A 24,385-nucleotide genomic window follows, 5' to 3' on the forward strand; every position below is an offset into this window, starting at 1 on the left:
TGGGTCAAGAAGAAGAGCTGAGGATGTTTGTACCTTGACCATAAATCTCTGAAATCAAATCAGTAATCCTAAAGTCACAGCGTGTCCAAACTCTACATGACAGTAGCGAGCATCAGCAACAAAAACAGCTTGATTACAATGATTCATCCTGACAGCTGCATGCAATGCAATGTGATGCAATGCAATATGATATAATGCAATGCAATGAGATGCAATGAGGTGCAATGCAATGCAATGAGATGCAATGCAATGTCATGCAATGCAATGACATTCAATGCACTGCCATGCAACAAAATGCAATTTGATGCAATGCAATTTCATACATTGCAATGCAGCGCAATGTTTTCCCCCCTTTATGTGTTGTTTTTACCTTTCTGTTGCTTGAGCTGACACAGACAAAGAGGGAGCTGACAGGGCACCAGGAGTGTCAAACAGGAAGGTTTCCATGATTTTCTTTCACTCTTCTCTCTCAACAGAGCTTGCTTTTAATGTCATTGATAATGCCCATATCTGAAATTGAAGGTGCTCTGACTTTGCAAGCATGGAGGCAAAATTTTTCATCTCAAAACTCATCAACAGGAAGCCATACACTTCCATTTCAAAGTTATATTTTTTAACAAGGGAAAAACTGAAACTTACAGGGAGGAGATGCAATGTGATACAAAGCAATGCGATGCAATGGGATGTGAAGTCAGAGGGTCACATGTTGTCAGGACACGGTATCTGAAAGGACATTTGTGCCAAGTTTGAAGACAATCCCTAAAAGTATTCTCTAGATAACGTCTTCATTAGGAGGGCCTGGACAGCAGCAGTGATGATTTTTTGCTATTTCAAATTTAGTCTATTTCTTAGTCTGTAGAATAAAAATTCACAAATATTTGACATATTTTATTTTTTAACCTTTAAAGTTTTAGTCTCCATAAAGTCAAGAAACATGTAAATGTAATACATCCATATGGATGTTTTACCTTTACTCAAATTGATTTCAAATATAGCAGTAACTTATTCAAATACCTTGAATGCTCCCTCACATCACCTCTGTTTGTATTTTGACAGATAAGATGCACAGTTCAACATTTCAGTCTCATTTTAGTCTCCTTGATTCAAATTAGACTTATGCTAAGTTTAAATAAACAAAAATATATTTTTTTAGCTTGTTATTGTCCCATCTTCTTTATGGAAAAAAGGTTGCTGCTGGAATTCTTTGACAGATTTTAGTAGCCAATATACATATAACCCAAAAACATGTAGCATGTAGTATGCCAAGTTGGAGGCATAAAAACAGAACATTTGTAACATTTAGCACCAAAAGACAGTAAAAAGACTTATAAAAGCTGACTCTTCCACCAGACACAGATTCACAGACTGCTCTTGTCTAATTAAACTTAATTCTGTAAATTAATTCAGTCGAGATCTTCTCTCATGGATTTAATCCCAGTTTGCTCCGTCTGTGTTGAGTCACAGCTCCCAGGCTGACCCAGATACCCCCCACTGGGACACCCTGCACAGCCCAAATCTTTCTAATTACAAATGAACACCAAAATTTGTTTAAACACGTCATTGAGATTAGTTAAAAAGAGCCAATCAATTCATTATACTACCAAATGTGTTCTGAAAAAAGAAACACTTAAAATAATAAAACCTGATTCTAGGAACACTTTTAGAGTGTGAAATATTGAAATGTTAAAGACAAAAGAGACATTTTTATTTTGGGCATGTCAAATTAACCAATAAGATTCACTGAGAAAGCAAATTTGTGTCAGTTGCTAATACGATTACGATTCGAGGTCAAACCACTGAGCATCCGGCCGCCTTTAGTGCCTTTCCAGATGTGTAGTCTGACTGGGACATAGACACGCATGCAACCCATACCATCAGAGATTCAGGCTTTAGAACTGAGCCAGGAGAACAAGCTGGATGCTCCCTCTAATGTTTAGTTTGCAGGACATGGTGTGTTTTTGATTCATCTGACCACAGAACAGTTTTCCATCCTTGCTCGGTCCATTTTAAATGAGACTTGGACAATGTTTCTGGATCCTGATCATATATGAAATCTTCTTTGTATGACACAGCTTTAACTTGCATGTGTTCCTGAGCCCATGCAGTGATGTCAGGTAAATAATCATTTCTGTTTTTAATGCAGGGCCACCTGAGGGCCTGAAGATCATGAGCATCCAGTATTGACCTTCAGACTTGTCCCTTGCTCAGAGATTTCTCCAGATTCTCGGAATCTTTTAACGATATTATGGACTGTAGATGGTGGACTATTCATCGTTTTTGCAATTTTACATTGTGGAACATTTTCTGATTATTTTCTGAACATACTGACCTGTTGCCAATCAACCTAATAAATGCAAAACGATTGTCCTGCTGTTTTTCATCAGTACCACTTACTTTTCTGGGCTATTGTTGTCTTGTCTCTACTTTTTTGAGATTTATCGCTGCCACTAAATCCAAAATGAGCATACATTTAAGAAAATGTCTCAGTTGCAACATCAGATATGTTAAGTTCTATTGTGAATTAAATATGTGTGTATGAGATTTTCAACTCATTACATCGTGTTTTATGTACATTTTGCAGTGTCCCGACTTTTTTGGAATTGGCGTTGTGTATTGAATTAAATTTAGGGCTGCATGGTGGTGCAGTGATTAGGATTGTCACCTCACAGCAGCAAATTAAAAGCTTTAAAGACCTGTTTTACTACAGATGCAGATGGCTGCATGTTCTCTTTCAAACACATTTAATTAAACAGGAATATATTCATCTTTCTCTGCATTTTCTGCTGCACAGGAACTTTCTGGAAGCTCCCATGTTAGAAGAGTGACAAGCAGGATACAGCGTGTTTCAGACATCTAGATACAGCGTCGATCCCTGGTAGCTCTGAGGAGATGTAAAAAGCTGCAGATGTCAAAGCCGAGGCATCTCTGTAAACATCCGGCAAGTAAAAATATAATGGTGTCCCTGCAGGATTGATGCACACATGGAGGATGCTGAACTTATCTTTGTATTATCATCCGGAGCTATGTCAATAAGCCCTTTCATTAAAACAAGATTTTAAATCCTTTATTTGCAGCAGAAATCGTACTCAAAGCTTCTGTAAATATTAAACCAGTTTAACCACACTGCTTAACAAACAGGAGTCAATGAACAGGATGGCACTTCTAACTCTATATTAATCCTTAGAGGACTAATACACTTGAATATGAGAAAAACTGACAAAAGTAAAAATTAACCTCAAACTGTTAAGTCTGAGTGGAGCACAGATGGATGAAGCAGCTGGAACAGGAAGACAGATTGCTTAAATTGAAGGAACTTTTGGTTTGTATTGATTTTTCTAATCTTTCTGCTTACATGGTTTAGTCATGTTTTAGATTGTAAAATCTCATCCTGTCTTGATTCCTGGACTTTCTACCCAATCACTTTGAATCCTTTTTTTTTTTTTTTTTGCAGTAAAGGTAAACTAAGTCATTTTTGCAGAGTGCATCAAAAACCTCTCAGGCTTCCCAAGGAGGATTTGTGGATGTGCTGCAAAGGTAAGACTTTTGATTTAACTTCGGGCTAATTAAACCACATTCTAAATTATAATGCAAATTGGATTTTAGTGTCCTAAACATTCAATTTTGTGTTTTTCAGTTAAACTCATGGATGGTATTATGTCTCAGGGCTCTCTGGATCACTGAACTCAATCTCAGACACCTGTGATCATTAGTTTGCCAGGTGAGCCCAATTAAAGGAAAACTACTTAAGAAGGACGTTCCACATTATTAAGCAGGCCGCAGGTTTCAGCAATATGGGAAAGAAAAAGGATCTCTGCTGCTGAAAAGCCTCAAATGGTGTAATGCCTTGGACAAGGTATGAAAACATTAGATATTTCATGAAAACTTAAGCGTGATCATCGTACTGTGAAGACATTTGTGGCTCATTCAGAGCACAGATGGGTTCAAGCAGATAAAAGCATAATGAGGAAGGTTTCTGACAGACAAATTCATCAGATTAAGAGAGCAGATGCTAAAATACCATTACAAAGCAGCAAACAGGTATTTGAAGCTGCTGGTGCCTCTGGAGTCCCACCAGCCTTCAGGTGTAGGATCCTCCAGAGGCTTGCAGTCGTGTATAAACCTACTATTCAGCCCCCCCTAACCAATGCTCACAAGCAGAAACAGTTGCAGTGGGCCCAGAAATCCATGAAGACTCATTTTCAAACAGTCTTGTTGACTGAGGAGTGCCATGCAACCCTGGATGGTCCAGATGGAGGAGTAGTGGATGGTTGGTGGACGGCCACCATGTCCCAACAAGGCTGTGATGTCAGCAAAGAGAGGGCGGAGTCATGTTTTGGGCCTGAATCATGAGGAGAGAGCTGGTCGGCCCCTTTAGGGTCCCTGAAGGTGTGAAAATGACCTCGGCAAAGCATATAGAGTTTCTGACTGACGATGTTATTCCATGGTACAAAAGGAACAACTGTGGCGCACCCGTAGTCGAGTGGTTAAGGCACGCACCATATGCGCAGGCGACCCGGGTTCGAATCCAGGCGGTGCCAGCCACTATTTCCTGCATGTCTCTCCCCGCTCTCTTCCCTGTTTCCGTCTCTATCCACTGTCCTATCAAAAAAGAAAAAAGGCCAAAAATAAAATCTTAAAAAAAAAAAAAAGAAACAACAACAAAAGAAAGAACTGTGTCTTCTGTAGCAAAATGATCTTCATGCATGACAATGCATCATCTCATGCTGCAAAGAATCCCTCTGTGTCATTGGCTGCTATGGGCATAAAAGGAGAGAAACTCATGGTGTGGCCCCCATCCTCCCCTGACCTCAACCCTACTGAGAACCTTTGGAGCATCCTCAAGCTAAAGATCTATGAGGGTGGGAGGCAGTTCACATCAAAACTGCAGCTCTGGGAGGATATTCTGACATCCTGCAAAGAAATTCTAGCAGAAACTCTCCAAAAACTCACAAGTTCAACGGATGCAAGAATAGTGAAGGTGATATCAAAGAAGGGCTCCTATGTTAACATGGAACTTGGCCTGTTAAGATGTTTTTGATTGAAATAGCTTTGATTTCAGTAAATATGACTTCCTTATGCTCCAAATTCAACATATGACCATTTTCAGTTCTTTACAACCTATAAAATGTTCTGAAACTCTGTTGTGATTAATAATGTGGAACAGAGCATTCTGAGTTTTTTATTTAAAAAACATAGTTATCAATGGGAGGTTTGTCAACAAAAAATGAATTATGCTCTAATACAGTGATACTCAACGTGTGGCTCCTTTATGCCTTAATTTTAAATACCATTCCTCCAGAAATCCTTCATAAAGATAATCTTTTCAGACCATTTTCTTTCTCAATTTTTTACCCATTTAAGCTACAGTTTGCCGATAACTACTACTTGTTTCCTTTTTCCCCATTTTTGCCTCTACTTTATGCCATTTGTTTCCCATTTTGTGCCCTTTTTCACCATTTTTTGCCACTTTTCACCTATTTCAGCTGCCTATTGCCATTAAATACTACTAGTTTCCTATTTTTTGCCCTTTGTTGCCACTTCTTTTTGTCACTTTTATCCAATGTTTGCCCTTTTCACCATTATTTGCCCATTTAAGCATCCTTTTGCCATTAAATACCACTTGTTTCCTATTTTTTGTCAATTTTTGCCACTCTTGACTGCTTTTGGCCCATTTCAGTCACTTTTCACTCATTGTTTTTGCCTTGTTTTTCCACTTTTGGACCATTTCTTTTGCCATTTTTCTGACTCTTTTTCCACTTTTTCTTCCTATTGTCGCCCCTTTTCATCCATTTTTGCTGCTTTATGACCATTTTTGCCATCTTTAACTTATTTCTATTGCTACTTCAAGCCGTTTTTTTCCACTTGTCACCATTTAGATTTTGGCTCTTGCAAAGGTATTTTTCAACAATTTGGCTCTTTGGTTGAGCAGGGTTCTGTAATACTGCTCTAACGGCTGATGGCTTGAAAATCGCAGTGACTTACTATTTAGAAAAATCAGAGAAAAATATCATTTGCAACAAATGTGGAGCGCGGTATTGTCATCAACAATGATTTTTCTGACTGCTAATCTTCTGGGGTGAATGGGAAGCTGTGGTGGGCCTGGAGTGGCCCTCAGGCTACTAGCTGATGACCACTGCCCTAGGTCATTGGCATCCTAAGAGTTACAATAATTCATTAATCAATAACAGAAGTGTTTTACATTTTTACCCACAACATGACACTATGTACAGCCCCAGGTTCAAGCTCAACCTGCAGCTCCTGTCCAGCAAACAAATTGTTTGGGATCAAATATACTTTTATGACAAATAAACCACTCTGTCCTGCTAAAAGAAACTCCTCCAGCATTCATGTTTGCAACAAAGCACACTGAGCCGCTATATCCTTGCTCTGAGCGTCTCATCCTCCCCACATGTCCACGTACATAAAGTGGTCAGCCTGTTGACGACACTGCAAATCCTTTAGCAGGATGCTTCAGTTTCAGAGATGCATCGTGGGAGTGAGAGCATCATGTGCAACACACAAAACCTTGACCCCTTGAGCCCAGCACCCACGTGAATAATCTCCTGCCATGGAACTTTACACCTCGATGTGGGGCCTCTTGAACGCTCATCCCCTCGCATGAATAGCATCGCAGCCTCTCTCTCTCTCCCTGCCCATCTCTGTGCCTCTGCATTCCTCCTTCTAGTGGCTCTGTCACCACAGGCGCCGTCGGAGAGCCTGACGCTTCAGCCGCGCTTTGATCTCAAGGTACAGGTTATCTGTTACCCGGCTAATTTTAGTTAGCCCCTTTGAGCTTGGCTTCTCTTTGAAGAACAGGTAGCGTGCAGCAGGGAGATGTGGGCGGTTAGCGGTGAGGCCCCTTCACACATTCAAGGAGATGGATTCACCCTCGTGTCAATGAAATTCTACTGAAATCTGGACAAGATGATCTGCCATGCTACATCATCATCTTAATCGACTCTGCACAGGCAGGCAGAAATCCTGGCTGGAACGGTGTGGGCTGAAATTAAAGGAAGATTTGAATAGGAGCTTAAGGGCTGCTGTATCTGTAGGGGTCTGTTGAATAAACAGAGCAAAACACAGGAGATGGCTGAGGAGGAATGCCAGCCATCCCTATTGGGTAATTAGTGAGTTAGAGTTTCACTTTTTGGTAATGTTAACAGATGGCAGCAGCAGGTGAAGAGGGCTGAGTGAAGCTACAAGGACAATGTGCTCAATTTCCACCCTGAAATGTCTAAATTAACTTAAAAAATAACTGTATCTATGGTATCAATGCTCACATCTACAACAGCCACTTTATTAGGTATACCTGCTCAATGCAAATATGTAATCAGCCAATCACAATGCAGGAACTGATGCATGTAGGCATGTAGATATGGTCAAGAGGGTGTGATGGAGTTCAAACTGGGCATCACAATGGTATAGAAAGATGATTTAAGTGACTTTAAACATGCCATGGTCGTCTGTAACTGCTGATCTACTGGGGTTGTCACTCACAACCATGTCTATGATTTATAAAAAATGGTCAGGAAAGAGAAATACCCAGTGAGTGGCAGTTCTCCAGGCCACAATGCCTTATTGATGGCTGATAGAGCTGATAGAGCTGAGATAATAACTCAAAGTTCAACCTAAGAATTTGAAATTTGGTTCACAGAGTCAGCATGCCAGGACCTATCATAACAAACTAAACAGGAAGTTCATCATTTTGAATATTTTGTAAAAAACTTTGGTCAAAAATGCCATTTCCAGGAGAAAACAGGAGGATTAGCTCTTCCAAAGGCATTAAAGGTCACATATTATGCAAAAATCTCTTTTCGGGCTTTTCTAACACAAGCATGTGTTCCTGGCCTGCACACAAACCCCCCATGAATCTGACCCCCCCCCGGACGGAGCCTTCTGTCCATGCTCCACGTTCATTTCATCCGTATTTCTGCACGTTTCCATAAAGCTTACAGATACAGGCCAAACTGAGCAGTACCATGGGAAAACGTGGGGGCAGTGTTGCTGTCGCTACCCGATACGTAGCTCTAGTGAGACATGAAGAAGAAATAACAAAGGCGCAACTTTCTGAGGAAAAGTTGTGAGAGTTGTTTGGAAACGCTGCCTCCGTTTTTGTCTTTTATGCAAGAGGTACATCATCAATACCTCCTCCACAGTCGCCATGTTTGTTTTTGAGTTTGTTGTTGTCATAAACTTTGACTCTGGGCTCTCAGCAGCTGAGAGGAAGATCAGAAGAGCCACATCTATTTCCTGATGGGGCGGAGTCAGACAGCTCATTAACATTTAAAGCCACAGACACAGAAACAGCTTTTTCTGAGCAGGGCTGAAACAGAGGGGTTTTTTTAGACATGCATAAATCCTATACTGGAGTTTTTTTTATCAGCAACAAACTTCACAGGCATGTTTTGGGGACCTCTGAGGCCAATGCAAGGGGTCCTTTTAGGATAGAGTCCTCTGAGACCACACCCCTGATTGAAGCAAAAATGTGGTTGGCTCATGTACAGAACTTGAAAGGCATGGCCAGAGCAGTTTGTCCAACTTTGATGTCTAAAAAAAGCCATGGAAACTGAATTTTTAAAATAAAAAACAGGGACAATCCATAATTCGCCATGAAACAGGAAGGTTATTATTATTTTTTTTTCAAGAGCTTAAAACACTTGTAATTCCATTGGAACTGGTGGAACTAAGTCTACAGAAAAACATGTACATATAATGATTAATGATGTGGTGTCTGCTGGTGGGCGGAGCCTGTTGCTCAGTTGTGACACCTACAATATTTCAGCATGTTTGAGATAGGACTTTGAAATTTAGCATACTTGTGTATCATGCCAGGAACTACAAAATGCCTGGGATTTCTTGCATGGATCTAGAAAAGACTTTGTAGGAAGGAAGGTTATTCAGTTCAGACTTAAGGGGCGGGGCGTTGTCAGCTCATTAAAATCCCACATCTCTCCTTTTAACTGGAAGTTAGTTCTATTCAAACACACAGGATGAAGACTGCCTCAAACTTTGCTTGTGCGATAACAGATGACTTCCACACTTATCTAAATGCCAACATCAAATATCAGTCATAATGACCGCCATTGGTCATTCCCATTATGACCAACATGACATGATTCAGTAAGATTCTCTGACATTTCCACTGTGTACTCTGACTTCATGTTGTGATGAAAAGACAATAATCACTGTGAAAGCCCCTGCCACGTCTGGTTTAGCATTTTTGACCATCTTCACTGACTCCAGTGCACTCAAAAACACCATTAACCACGAAACACAGATCCAACACCACCCATAATGCTCCACTGCACCCTCAACATCGTCTTCTGATTGACACACAGTAGTTTTAAAGCCAAAATCTTACCTTTCCAAGAGGTTGAGAAGGAGGAGGAGAGACTGTCTGCAGGTCAGGAAAAGTCTGCAAAGACAAACAGCGAGTTAGTTTCTCTTCTCACTGTCACTGAGACTGTATGAAATATCTTTCAAAGATTTATTCTTTTAATAAATCTGACAACCAGAAAGAATTATCCGGCTAGACTTCACTCTCCACATCCTCACACACACCCAAATGTCATGAATTATAATGTCCTTGAGAAACAAGCGTATTCAAACCATAAAAAAGCGATATAAAATGGTGTGTCCAAACAGCCCGGGGTCGTTATTAAAATTTGAAGAGCATCCACAAGGTAACCTGGGGCAGAGCGCTTAGAGCAGGTTTCACTAAAGATGTCTCCCTGTGATTTTACGGATCGGACGGCCAGCTGCTCTGAAGCTCACTAGAGACGATGAAGCCGTGACAGAGTGACCTTAGACTAGCAGAAAGACACATCACAAAGCGAGTAAGGCAGCGCTGATTTTGACATTTAGTCTCAGTCTGCAGTGAGAAAATGCAGATCTGTTTTAATTACATTTGAGCCATTTTTACCTCTTTAACTTTTAGATTTAGAAGTTTTAATCAGTATGTACACTGCATGGTGGCTACATGCCTCTGCAAGGTATATACAAGTGCCTGTCAGTGAAAGTTCAGTGGTGGGTCAAATAAAGGGACTAGGGTGGGCTCTCTAGTAGTATCTTATTGCCTTAATGATGTAGGTGAATGTTGTGTAGAAAACTGGATCATAAAGCTATATTAAGCGTACAGGGGGTGAAACTGATGTATAATAGAGTGATAAAAACAGATACATATTGCTTTTATGTGTTTATATGCTTAACAAAAACAAAAAAAGGCATTATTTATATTATATTTGTGCAGTTTGAAGAAAATCCTTGAAAGCATTCTAGAGATATCACCTTTGCAAAAAAGGAATGAACATGAGGGTGAATTACCCTGACCTTTGACCTCAACTGACTAAAAGATGGACAAAGGACTCTGAAATATAATTCCTCTAGATCTGGCCATGGCTGATGTGTAGGAATATCAAAGAAATAAGGAAATTATATCAAGCAAAGATAAGGATGTATCTTGATGGTTGGTCAGTCTACTGTGCTGTGTAGTGCACTGAAACGTCCTACAGGTGGCAGTGTTAGGAGCGACAAGGTCATCCTGACTCAGTCAGCAGGATACTTTACCTGACTCTTCGACAGAGCAGAACAAAAACCACCCAAGGAGAAATGCAACAAGTATCCTACTGTAGGACAACTGAGACTGAAAATGCACGGAACTATTCATTACGTGTGTTCATTTATGGAAATGTATTGATAGTTACTTACAGACCGAGAAAAATGATTAAGTCTATTCAAAATTAAATTGTGCTGCTTACGGCGGTGATGACATCATGTTTATAATGAAAAAACATTTTAAAAAATGTTGGTACTATTTTGTCCCTACATCTTTTTACCTTCAAACATGAGGCCATCCACATTTTCTGAATCAAGAATAGAGTGTTTTTGTTCACTGTCATCCCAGCCGTAGAGAAAAACCTCTCCGCCCTGACAGAGGTGCCCGGGATGCACAGGTAACGGCGTGCCAGCTGGGACAGGAGAGCAGGGGCGTAGCTGGGGATTTTGGGCCCCCAGAGAGAATATTACACAGACCCCCCCACCCCAACTGACTAGCCAAGCGTCATGTTTTTTTTTACAAACATATATGCATGGTAATGTATTTTTAAAGCATAATTTCCCCATTTATGAGCAATATTTTTACCATGGTTAAACTGACTTTACTTGTATTATTTCGCAGCACTGGGCTACACTAGAGTTGAGGCCCCCCCAGTTTTTATTTTACTCTTTCTGATACAAATTTCAGTCTGTTGACCCATTTATTTTGTTGCTTTTGATTTAATAATGACACTTATTACTAAGAAAAATTTGATAAAAACAAACTTTTAATAGCAGGGTCCTCAAAGGCCCCTCCCTACTGTGGGCCATGATGGGTAATCAGTACTCTTTCTCCCCCCTGCGCTACGCCCCTGCAGGAGAGGATACCTGGAACGTTTTCCGCCACGACAGCAGGTTACTGTCGGTAACGTACGTCAGCATCTCTTGATGTAGCGAAGCCTCACTCACCTAATCACCACTGGCATGTGCACCACCTTGGCGATAAACGTCCTCAATGATGACCATCACAGTGCCTCTGTGTTTTGGTGTTAAAACTTTATTGGTCACGTGTCATGCGACAAAACATTTAGTTCCTACACCTACACATGGATGACGTAAAGGCCAAGGAGAGAGGGGAGAGACTCCAGAATGATTATAAACAGCAAAGTTCAGCTTTCAAATATTAATGTCTTTTTAAATATTCAGATTATATTCAAACCCCGAAATTCGTTCCAACAGCCTTAATCAGTACCACTGTCAGAGTTAAGTTATTTGTTATCTATTCTGAGCTTTTATTTTGAAAACCCACATCAGGAAATGCAGTGTTGTCAGTAGCAGCTTGACACACCTCAGCAGGAGAGAAATGAAACTTAAAATTACAGCTGCAGTTAGGAGGAAATGAACACAGGGGACACGTAATGCATGTAAATGCATTTTTTCTTTTCATTTTGTAGCACCACAATATAAAACCTTTACTGTAAAAGATAAGAAAAATACAAGGCGATTATCTCATATTGTTGAGAAAATCAATTTTACCTGCAAAAAGCTGTATTTCTGTTTATCGTAATTTATGTTATGTCAAACTTTTGAACTAAAGGGCCTTTAAATCAAACACAACTACACCATGTAGTGGTAGACTAAGCACAACAGCTGATTGGATCAATAATCCTAGAATCATATCCCTTTTTTTTAATCACATCAATTAATAAATATTGGCCGATGATGATCAGTATAAATCCGCCCATCTCTACTACTTTAGCCGCATCTAGATAATGAAAACTAAATATAGATTTTGTCAAAGTTTTTAGTCTTACAGATAAAAAAAAGTAAATCAACAAACATTTTCACATATTTTACAATAAAAAGATTCACACTGAAGCCGGGGCCAAAATGTCGAGGTGACTGGGAGGTTTTGAAAGGAGACACACCGGTCCGTTTTTGCAGCAGAGCACATATGCAATTCTCTTTCTTTATCTTTCAGTGGTGTCTTTGTCAAACACACTACAGAGATCAAACACACACAGGCGTGTGAAAAAACACATGGGTACAAAGAGCAGCACAGCCAAGGTAAGGTACACAGAATATCAAAGCCCTGCACTTGCTCCCCGGCATGAGTGATGGTTCTCCAGGAGCACCTTAAGATGAGAGGAGCAGGAGGTGTCTGCAGGCTGATTTAGCGCCTCAATCTCGTACAAGAGGGGTCACTTTTCTCCCCACGGGATGACTTACGAGGGCACAGCCGCTGCTTCATTTCCATTTTACCGTGAGGAATGGTGGCTAAAGTTTCTCGCTCTGTTGTAGGAGCTGTTGCATAAGCTCACTGAAGGACAATGGCCTTCACCGGAGCCAAAGGAGCTATTTATGTGTGCCAATGTCATGTTCTCCTCAAGGATAGTGAAGGTATGCTTTCACTTTCCCATACAGTCAGGTGAAGTATTGTCTTTGAGCTCTGAGAGGGGCTGAAATGTCTGTGCTGAAACAGGAGAAGACTCAGGCTTGATGGTCATACGTGTAATGCTCATGTGTGCTTCATGTGAGCACGTCAATCTGCAGATTCAAGTCCAGTTCAACCCTGCAGGACAGGTTTGCATCACTGGGCTTTTAGATCATTAAAGGAGAGCAGCAGAAACAGACTGTTTGCGGTGCAAATGTGGATTTGTTTTGAAATAAAGAAATAATAAAAACATCCAAGGTCCCAGATGGGAGACAGATGAGAGGGGACGAATGTAGAAGGCATGAAAAAAGTCTTAAAGTATAACTAACCAATGCAACTTGCAAAGCATTCTAGGATAGCCTGCAAAGCGAACCAGGAAGTGCACTTTTAACAGCTTTTCTACCTCCATCCATGTTCCTCTGCTTATCCAAAGTTGGGTCGCAGAGACAACAGGCAAAGAAAGTCGACCCAGACATTCTTCTCACCACGTTTTCCAGTTCTTCCTGAGGGATTTTAGGAGCTCCCTGGTCAGATGGGATATATAATCCCTCCAGCAAGTTCTGGTCTGCCCCAGATCTCCTCCCAGTTTGAGGAGGCATCCTGATCAAACACCCTCAACTGGCCCCTTCAGATGCAAAAGAGCAGTGGGTCTACTTTGAGATCCCCCTGGAGGTCCCAGCTCCTCACCCTGGAATCTTTTTTCAACCACTCGTACCTGAGCTCTCATTCTTCCAGTCATCACCCAGAATAAATGACCATAGGTGGGAGCTGGAATGAAGACTGACCAGTACTTTAAAAGCTGGTACAAGGCTGCAACACTATACCGATCCACCTGTCAACCTCATGGATTTTTTTAAAAACTCTGTTGAAGACTCTTGAATCATTTTTAAAGACCCTATAATGTGAAAATAGATCAGTATTTAGGTGTGTTGTATAACAGGTCACTGTGTTTTCAACCCCTAAATCAAATTTCAGTCAAATAAAACCTCTCTAAGTTCATAAAATCGAGCTTCAAAATCATGAAAAATGAGGCAGTAAAATCTGCTCCAGGATGGTGTGGGCGTGTCTGAATGAGCTGAAGCCACGCCCACTCAGGAAATACAATCCTCTGGGGTTTTAAAAACGCCACAGTCTGAACGGAGGAAAGCACTCAGGTCCTTATCCTGCCTCTTGACCTTTTGATGGTCTCAGAAGAGGTGACAAAGTCCGTTTTTCGGCTCAAATCTCTGTTATGATGTTTGAAATCAGTGGTTCCAAACCTTTTTCCTTAGGATCTGAGAAAAGCTAGGCCCCCCAGGACCCACTTGGAAAAATTCAAATCAATTTTAATTGTTTTCACTGACAAAATCAGAACATAAAAGGCCCACATACTCTTGTTCTTGCTAACATTAATGTATAAACTATCCATTATTATGAGTGTAATGTGGCCACTCTTGAAAACAACAATAAAGAGGATTGTTTATTTTAAGAAAAAGTCAGTAATTTGCACAAAAAAATCGACATATACTTTAAAAGTTGTAACTGTAAGTGAAGCAAAACGTAATGTTTTTAAGATTATAAAGTCAAAAATCCAACCACTATTTCAGTTTGGTATCTAGTAAATTTCTGGCCTTACACTACTGTAAATGTAGTTTTTTTTTATTTAGACTTTTTTGAGTGTCTGTTGTCAGAATTCAAGACTTACTCATAAATTGCAAGTTTTTCTTGTAAATATCCAACGCTTCAATCTCTGAAATTCTGATTTTTTCCTTGTATATAAGACAACTTTATAATCTCATTTCCCCTAAAAATGTTGACTTCTTGATTAAAAAATTAACAGATTCTCTTAATTTAAAAAAAAATATAAGGTTGGCTTTAATACATTATGTTGTTAATCATGATTCAATTAAAACTATATATGTACATCTAATTTTGACAGCCTCAGAGCAGACAGAATCCCCCTCCGCGATCTTTGATGCCCCTCCCTGAGACCCCAGGTTGGGAACCACAGCTTTAAATGATCCATGGACCACTTTGGTAAATTTACCTCACAATGAACAGAAAAACAGCATTTAACTGACTGTTAGCTTTCAATAGAGGCAGTGACATCAGCTAACTACAGACTGGACTGAGATGAACTGCTCTGTGGTTTTAGATTGTAGTGTTAGAGGGGCGGAGTCATTCCCCATTGTGGGCTGGTGACATCATGAGCCCACATATTGGCCCCGCCCACATTAAACCCAACCAGGAAAGAGGTGAAAAACGTTCTAACAGTCTAAATCCAGATTTAGTCACATGTAGATCTCAGTGTTTTCATGTTTACAGCGACCAGATTCAAACATTTCTAGAGTGTTAAGACAAAAAACTTTGGATTTCACTTTACAGCACGGGTGTGGGCGCGGCAGCCAAATTATGACTTCAATCTATTATTTGGACTTTTATTTCATATTTTAACCATTTACATTTATTATTTTGACTTTTTAAATCTCATATTTTCACCTTTTCAATTCATAATTTTGACTTTTATCTAATTGTTTGACCTTTGAGGTGCACCATTTTAAATTTGAAGTCATATTTTTGCCTTATAAACATGATTTTGACTTTCTTTTTTTATATATTTGCCTTTTAAAAGCATCTAATTTTGTGTTTTGACCTTTTGAACTAATACGTTTGACTTCTTTTTTCAGATTTTCATTCTTTTAACTAATCATTTTGACTTTTTAGATCTCAAAATCATTTCTCATCAGTGCTAGTTTTTTTCCCATAATTTTTAACTGGTGAAACTGAGGTTAACAGTTTGGTTAAATGTGGACCCTGTTAGGCCCTCAGGCTAGACCTTAATCCAGAATCCGGCCCCTTCTGCATTTGAGGTTGACATCCCTGCTTTACAGGGCCTTTAAGGTCAAACATGAGAGAAAAAGTCGTCTCAGCGGGAGTGTGATACCAAAAATGTGATGAAATCGGCTAAATAGTGATTTTAAACACATTATATCTGTGTTGGCCCTCATTTCCACAGCTGGTGCTTTTATTTTCCTTCACAGTCTGACGGGGGATTGTCCCTCTGAGTTCTGAGCGGTGCTGAAATGTTTGTACCGTAACAGGAGAGGGTTCAGGCTGGGGGACACTCAAAGTCAATGTTCAGTCAAGCACACAGTTTGATTCTTGTCCGCTTGATTGATGGAGAAGAGAGAGCACAGAATGTATCCAACAGCCCTGTGAGTGAAAGCCACAACAGCCGAGAGATGCCTTTCTTTTTCATTTCTCTCCATCTTTTCAGCGCCTCTTTTCATCGTAAACACACGTATTGTATGAGGGATCTAAAGGCGAGGATGAGGCTGAATGAATTGGTCTCTTGGTTTTCAATTTCTCTCTAAAGGTACAGCGTCACACACCTGAGGTCAGGCGGGAGTGAGAAGCCATGTGCGGCTGAATGGACGGGCACAATGGGAAATAGGAAGAGATGGGAGGTGAGAACAAAATGGGTGTAATGTTTTTGTACGAGCATGTCAGACAGCGAGGACTGATGGATAATAGGGAAAACAGAAGAGAAGACAAGACGAAGAGAAACAAAAAAATGAGTGATCAATAGAGCGAGAACGCACCAACCGCTGTTCAGAATGAAAGCAGAACAAACCAAAGAGTGACACAGCAGGCGAAAACAAGACAGTTTGTTCCTCCCATTAGCAGGCAGAATTAATTAGAGCTCCATTGACGCACTGTGTAACAAGACAAATATAATTACGCTGCATCATTACGAGCTTCCCTCCTTCCTGTTCCTGCGGGGATTGCGGACGGCCAACTGGACTGGCAACTCTAAACACTGGATGTGGAGAAAACAGAGCGGCTGTCAGCATTTATTTAGCTAAACCCCGGAGCAGTATGTCCGCAGTCAGTCACACTGTGGAGATAGATGTTGTTTCTGGTCATCAGGCATCATGCAGCACAGTTAGTAATGTTCCTATAGCTATAAACAGAGCACAATCTAGCTGGAGCTGTGATCACACACTCCCTATGAGCTATATTTACCATCTGTGGCCCTTTACCGTCTGTATACAGCATGTGTGCGCTCTCATGTGTGCCATCATGAGACACATACATGACATTCTGTTAGGCTCTGTGGACATACAGACTTCTCACAGCTTTGTGGGTGTTTGCATGTTAGCATTCAAACACAATTCCTCGAGATCCGACAAGAGAGGAAAGCTGACCTTGGCATTCAGCGCACAAACTCTCTCTCTTCTATTCGCCAGGCTGCGACGAATCAAGAATGTAGAAAATCTAGTTTGAAACTCAAGGGAACACTTAAGCTCTCTCTTTTATTTTTTTTTTTTACGGACTGGAAGTGCCGTACCTCAGAACAAATAAACTTGTTTTAATAAGAAAAGTGCGGGGGGGGGGGAGGCGTTGAAAAGGCACTGCTGTGCTGTGTGTGGTAATAGGGGATCATTTGTCTCATGGGAGCGAGCGGAGCCCTGCAGCTGTGGCGCACACAGAGCTCACACAGCTGTGAATGAGCCGCTGTCTGCCAGCGCTGGCACTGAGGCCAGTCAGCTGAGAGCGGCTGGCTTTCCTCAAACTGTGGAGGACAAAGCTGTAGAGGATGAGAGTTCCCTGAACGCAGCACGGCCAGACAGCCGGAGAGGACAGTCGAGGAGTTTGTATGGCTCTAAGCTGTAGAGATGGGATTTTACAGTGATTTCGATTAGGGCTGGGCAATTAATCGCAAATTAGATTAAATCGCAATATGGCCCGCTGCAATTTTCAGACTGCAAAAGGTACAATATTTCTTTGACCTGAGATTTGTGTCAAAATACCAGTTTAAAACTTTTTGCAGCAGCAGCAGCAGAGATGTTATGCATGGGATATCATGCAATCATTCAGCTGCCAGTTTTTATAATAGTCTACAAAAACCTTGCAATACGAGTCAAGATCATCTGAATTAGACACTTTCAAAGAATTGTTCAGCCTTTGATTTGAAATAACAGAAAGTTAAGGAATAATCGCATATCAAATCACAATTGCAATACTGGGGGAAAAAAATTGTAATTAGATTATTTTCCAGAATCATTCAGCTCTAATTTCACAATAAAGACTCATACAACAATCTGAATGAGCGCTCAAAGACTTTATTATATTCTACCGAAAACAAATGTATTTTCTGCTGGGGTTTTTGTAGCATGTTGTTCATTAGTAACCTTGCAAAGTAGATTGACATGCGCATTTCCATGTTTCTCACTGGCGATTCCATCTTGCAAAGCTCCCGTTTGAACCGTTCGGGCCCGGTTAGAAAGCGACAGAACCAATCAGCGATGAGAGGCAGTACTTCAGGCACGGCGGAGTCGTGATGTAAGCAAGCAGCAACAAGAGCTGGTGCAGTTATGGAGGAAGACATTAGCGTGGATGCTGCTAAAGCGTACGTTTTATCAGAACTTGACAACATTTCTTCGTAACAGAAGAACAAAGAACAGCAGTGAGTTCAAAAACGACAAAATACGAGTACTTACATATCTATAGTCACCATGTTTCACGTTATTCCTCACTAGCTGCGCACACGCAGCTCAATAGCGGCTACGTCACGTGTTTTGTTGCTCTGATTGGCCCGTGGAGATGTGACAGACAGAATGTTCATCCAATCAGACTCCGAGTTTTTTTCAAATCCTCTGCCTTTTCTCAAATGTTTCCTATTGAAGCTTTCCCAGATGGATGTGTGAAAAAAATCTATCTGGCATTCACGTTAGCTAAAGCGTGAGTTTTATCAGAACTTTGCGAAATTTCTTTGTTAAAAGAAGAACAGAGGACAGCAGTGACTTGTTTTCTTTTCAAAAACAACAAAAGTCATGTACTGAGTTTACTCTTGGTAGCAGCGTGCCTTGGTTTGGGACTACGATGTCACGTGTTTTGTCGCTGAGGCAACCGTCCTCCGCTGTGCATCAGACGGTTCAGGCCTCCACTAATTGTCCATTAATCCCTGATAACTGGACACCTCGTCGGGCATTAACCCTTACATAAACTGTGTCACTTCTTGTCATGTACAACAGTGCTGTTCTGAAAGGCATTTTAACGGTCACATTCAGAGAAAAACTGTCTGCTGAGTGACGTGTGGTTGACGTGTCAGGCTTGATTATCAGAGTAAACTGAGGACTAAGGATGGATCCTTGTTGTATCCCTTTGCTAACCCCTATAAAGGCCGACTTAATTTTGGCTGCAACTAGAGTTCTGTCTGTTTGATTAAAATTGAAACAGTTACATGCAGACTCATTTAAACCAGTAGAAGATTATGCACTCAGTAAGATTAGAGCAGTTTACCATATAATAGCCTTGGACAGGTCAATGAAATAGCTGCAAAAGTCACAATGTCATCCGTTACAAGGGCTGCTGCAGTTAGAATATATGACATGTGGACTGTATAAATGACACGACATCTATCAAGAGTTTTAAGGCTAAAAAATGAGCAAACTTAAATGACATCATGCTGCAGACTCATTAAAGCGGCTGACTGGATGCCAGATCTCCATGTGTGAAGTGAGTGTGAAGCGTGCTGTTGGTGTGCATCTGTGGATGCTGCCATGTCTGGTTTAACACTCTGTAAGGATTATGAACAACATGCTGCACAAAGTGCTTCATCCGTTTCACACTCAATCTGTGTTTGCCTGCACAGATGAATACATTTGGACAACAATCCTTAATCTCTGTTCCATGTGCAGTTTTGGCAGGAGACGGGGAAATTGAAATGACGGGACGTGGAACAGAGCACATCCGGGTAGAATTAAGCGATCACTCCTTAGTTTACAGAGCTGACAGGCCATTGATTGTTCCTCAGCTAAGCCTTGAGGTTCAAATGCACGTCTCTACCTCAGCGCCGTGCATCCTGGAAGGTGTAAGAATAAACTGCAGTTACCATTCTGCTGACTCTGCTGTGCTAACACAGCTCTGAGGGTAATTCAAAAGACCATCATCTATATAAATGACTCTGCATACCTTCTCCTCCTTCCCTCCCTTCTCTCTTTTCCACCACAGGTCATCTGCACCCAACAGCTGTCCCTCCATATCTGTCTGCTCAAATCTATCTCTTTGCACCAACACTTCCTTGCCGATGACAAGATTTCTCAGGGAAACATCCCCACAGAAAGTGCTGTCCAGCTTAATCCGGCTCTACAGCGCCTGAAGGGGAGAAAACTTTTCTTTCCAAATCCTCGACAGCTGCATTGCTAAGATCGGACTCTCGCCCCACGTCTCTTTGCACTGTCGTTGGGTCTCATCCAGTACGGCCTCCTCACGCCATCGCTCAGCGTAATATCTGGCATTAAGGACATGACGACGGCACCCAGGAATTTTGGAAACGGTCCAAAACAGATCCCCTTCCATGGAGCGCACAAGCACGTGCACGGCTGTGCCACACACCAACATCGCTCCACTGGCACCACGGGGATTTGAAAATGAAAACGGGAAACAAGGGGATCTCAGGCTCAAACAGACAGCTTAACTGTGGCAATGCCTTCCTTTACGTCCTGCCCTGCTGGCTGCCAACCCACACGACTTACATCAGAAATCTGCATCCAGTAAGGCGCAGGTACTTATCACAGAGGATTTCTGCGTAATTTAAGACAGTGGGCGACTTGGCCGAGCTCTGATTGCACGCTGATGTGAGAGGAAGTTAAGTGCGAGGGCGCTACTGTAGGCTCTGGAAAGGAGCCAAACTGTGTGGCATTGCTGAGTGATGAGATACACGCCTGGAGGTTCCTGCAGAAGCTGAATCATACGAGGCAGGACGGGGACTCAATGGACAGATTTAAGCATGCAATTACTTTCTACATGGAGAGTGAAAAATGCTGTCAGCATAGCTACAGTGCAGAGCACATATGAAATTTTAAAACAGTGAGAGAGAGGAAATGAGTGAGCTGTTTTGATTTTATGCTTGCCTTTAATTTTATTTCTCTGCTTTCATATAAACACAGCAATCAGAACATCAAGAGGTCATTATTTTACCTCGACTCACAGCTTTTCTTTAATAGACAATCTAGATGGCAGTAACTGCCTCCACACTCCTCTTTCTTCTGCAGCAGGACTCCGAGGGCGCACATGCAGTGGCTGTTAGAAAGGGTTCAGGGGTCAGCTGTGGGACAAGGTTCATTATGTGCTGGTGAGGGAGAGTTATGACAGCTCGGCTCCATCTCATCAGCCCGGCTGTCAGCTCACACAGCATCATTTATCTGTAAAAGCCCAACGGTTGAATTCACAATGTCACGGGCGGGCACATCAACACTTTGGCTACACAACAGTACTTGAGCAATTTACAACTCATCATGTCTGTGATGCAGCTGGGAAGAGAGCTGTGTGAAGACGGTTGGTCTTTTTCTGCCAACGCTCTGCAATAAGGTGCACAAAGATTGGTGTAGTTATGGGCTAAAGAGAGTAAAGGCGTGAACAATGAGTCTGTTATGTTCAGGGGCAAGGTTTGGATCATAATTCAATAAAGGAAAACATGATCTACTCCAGTTCTGGGCAGTCTTTAAAGCATCAGTTTCAATCAACTTCTCACAATCAGAAAAACAAGATAATCATGGTTACAGACCCTGTAAAGTGAAATCCAAAATTTGTATCTTAACAAGCTAGATATGTTAGAATAAGGTTGCTGTAAACATGAGAAAACACTAAATTCTTGAATTAGACCAAAAATTTTTCACCTCTTTTCTGGCTGGATATTAATGTGGGTGGGGCCAATATGTGGGCTAGTGATGTCACTTTGAGCATTTCAACTCATAATTTTGACTTCACATATAATATTTGGAGCTTTAAAATTCATAATTCTAATTTTTAAGTGCTATTTTGACCTTTTCCACTAATTATTTTGTATTTTATTTCATATTTTCAACTCCCAACTTTGACTTCATGATCCCATACTTTGACCTTTAAGACTCGATTTAAAATTTTGAATCATATTTTGACTTTTAATTTCATGATTTTGACTTTCCCTCTTATATATTTGCCATTAAAAAAACATTATTTTTCAATTTCAATTTCTTTTTTTTTTTTTACCTTTTTGAACTAATGAATTTACTTTTCTCAGATTGTGAGCCTTTAAACTTACCTTTTTTAAATTTTTAAATGTCAAAATCGTTATCATCAGTGCTAAGATTTTTTTTTTTTTTTTTTTTTTTTTTTTTCATATTTTATTTCTGGTGAAGTGAGGTTGACAGTTTATGGTTAAAAAGGTGACCCTGTTAGGTCTTCAGGTTCATCCTGAATCCAGAATCTGGCCCCTGCTGTGATTGAGTTTGACACCACTGGTTTATAAGGTCAGCATTCAAACTGTAACATTTATTTCTCCTGAGTGGGCGTGGCTTCAGCTCATTGAAAAGACACACCCACACCATCCTGGAGCAGATTTTACTGCCTCATTTTCATGATTATGAAGCTTAATTTTAGAAACTTAGAGATGTTGTATTTGACTGAAATTTGAACTGGGGGTTCATAACAGTGACCTATCATACAACACACCTAAATACAGATTTATTTTCACCTTACAGGGTCTTTAAATGATTACTGTGCTTCATCACACCTACTTGTCCATGGGTTTTGTCACGTTAGCTGCTAGTTCTCTACACAGAGTTGGCTTGACTACAGAAGGACATAAAGTAAGACCTGCATATCCCTGCTACCATAGTGTACTATTATGAAATGCATCTTCTCTTTGTGTATAATGCTGTCCATGCTCTAATAATGCTGGCTTTACTGTGTGTGTATTGTATGTGACAATCATCTTCTTGTAAATAGCTGTATGTTTTTGTTCATAGATTTCCTATGCACCCTCGTATCTGTATGCACTATTTATCTCAGTTATGTGAGGTATGTTCACGAACATGTACAGACATTTAATATTCTCTTTGTGCAGGCATGACACAAGCATGCTTCAGCTGTGCACGCACACCTCTGTGCTCCATGGAGGAGATTTCTATAGGTGATATCTTTACATGATGTTGTTCAAACTTTCTATTCTTCTTTTTCTTGGAAGGTCATTAGAAAATAACAAGCTTCAGCTGTGCGGGGTCAATTTATATCCATGTTTATTTAAGATGACGACTCACATACATTTGCAAGTCTGAGGAAGAGCCTTAAATGTCACTTGTTGCTAAATAAATCCTTAAACAAGAGCCACCTGGTGTGATGGTAGTTCAGGACCAGGCAACCAATAAGATGGTCACTGTAAGCAGGGGAAGAATGAGGGATAAGCTGCTAGATGACCTTGTAGATCATTGGCTCCCAACCTATATTTTGTTCGTCTCATCATGATACATATGGTTTTTTGGTACATGTAGGTGTTACCCATGGACCTTTCTCATTTTTGGTGCCCCCCCCCCCCCCCAGTGGGGACTGTGTGATGGATTTGCGAAATTTCATCACCAGGTTGTCATTTCTCGCAGGGGACAACTTTGGGTAAAGTTTGGTGAGTTTTTGAGCATGTTAAGGCCCCCAAATTAGCGATTTCCCAGTCAGGATAATAAAAATTACAGCTGCAATTTCAATAGGGCCCTCGTCGACCCTAGGTTGGTGCTCGGGCCCTGATTAAAACTCAAAGATTTGTATAAATTAAACACAATAAACCTTATCGACTACATTTTTTTCTTTTTTTTTTGCACAAACCTGTGTTCCCATCTCTTTGGACTGGAGAATTAAAAAGTAATCATTCAGTGTCAAAAAGTCTTCAATATATTCATATTTTCACAAAAAAAGTCCTTGCACTCTTGGTAATTAAAGTCACTATGTAAAGCAGTTTCTTTCTGCAGAGTCTCTGAGGAACACGTTGCAAACTCTCTCTGTCTCTTTCTCTATATTATGACTCATTCAGGCTCTCTGTTCCAGTTTAAGTCTGTGCACATGCTCTTTTTAGCAATGCATGACGTGTTGACAAAACAGCCTGCCATTGGTTGTCAAAGCCCAGTCACAATGCATTCTGGGATACAAGCAGACATATGGCAGCGGGGTAACCCACCAGCTGCAGGAATGGTGAAAAAAAAAGTTAAAAATGAAAAAGAAACACAGTCAATATCGGAGTTATTGGTGTGGATTTTAATCTTTAAAGACTCTAAAACGTCACCCAAGTTCCAGGCTCGCTAGTACATTTTCTTTAAGAGCTATGAAGGCATGGATAGCATCATTAGAACAGCACACTGGAGAACTTTCAGAGGAAAACATCCGGTAAGTGGCTGTGATTTATGGTTCTAGAGGTATTTTACTTTGAATATCACATGGCTCGCTGTCTCAGAGGGTTAATTGCTACAGGTGTGAAAAAAAATCAAGCACCTAGTCATGCAGTCTCCATTTGAGGACCTCAGTGACTTCAAGCATGGTACAGTGATGGATGCCACCTTTGCAATAAGGCGGTTCATGAATTTTCATCCCTGCTGGATATTAAACAGTCAACTAGTGATATTATCAGAA

The sequence above is a fragment of the Cheilinus undulatus genome, linkage group 9, assembly GCF_018320785.1.
Source record: "Cheilinus undulatus linkage group 9, ASM1832078v1, whole genome shotgun sequence".
NCBI lineage: Eukaryota > Metazoa > Chordata > Actinopteri > Labriformes > Labridae > Cheilinus > Cheilinus undulatus.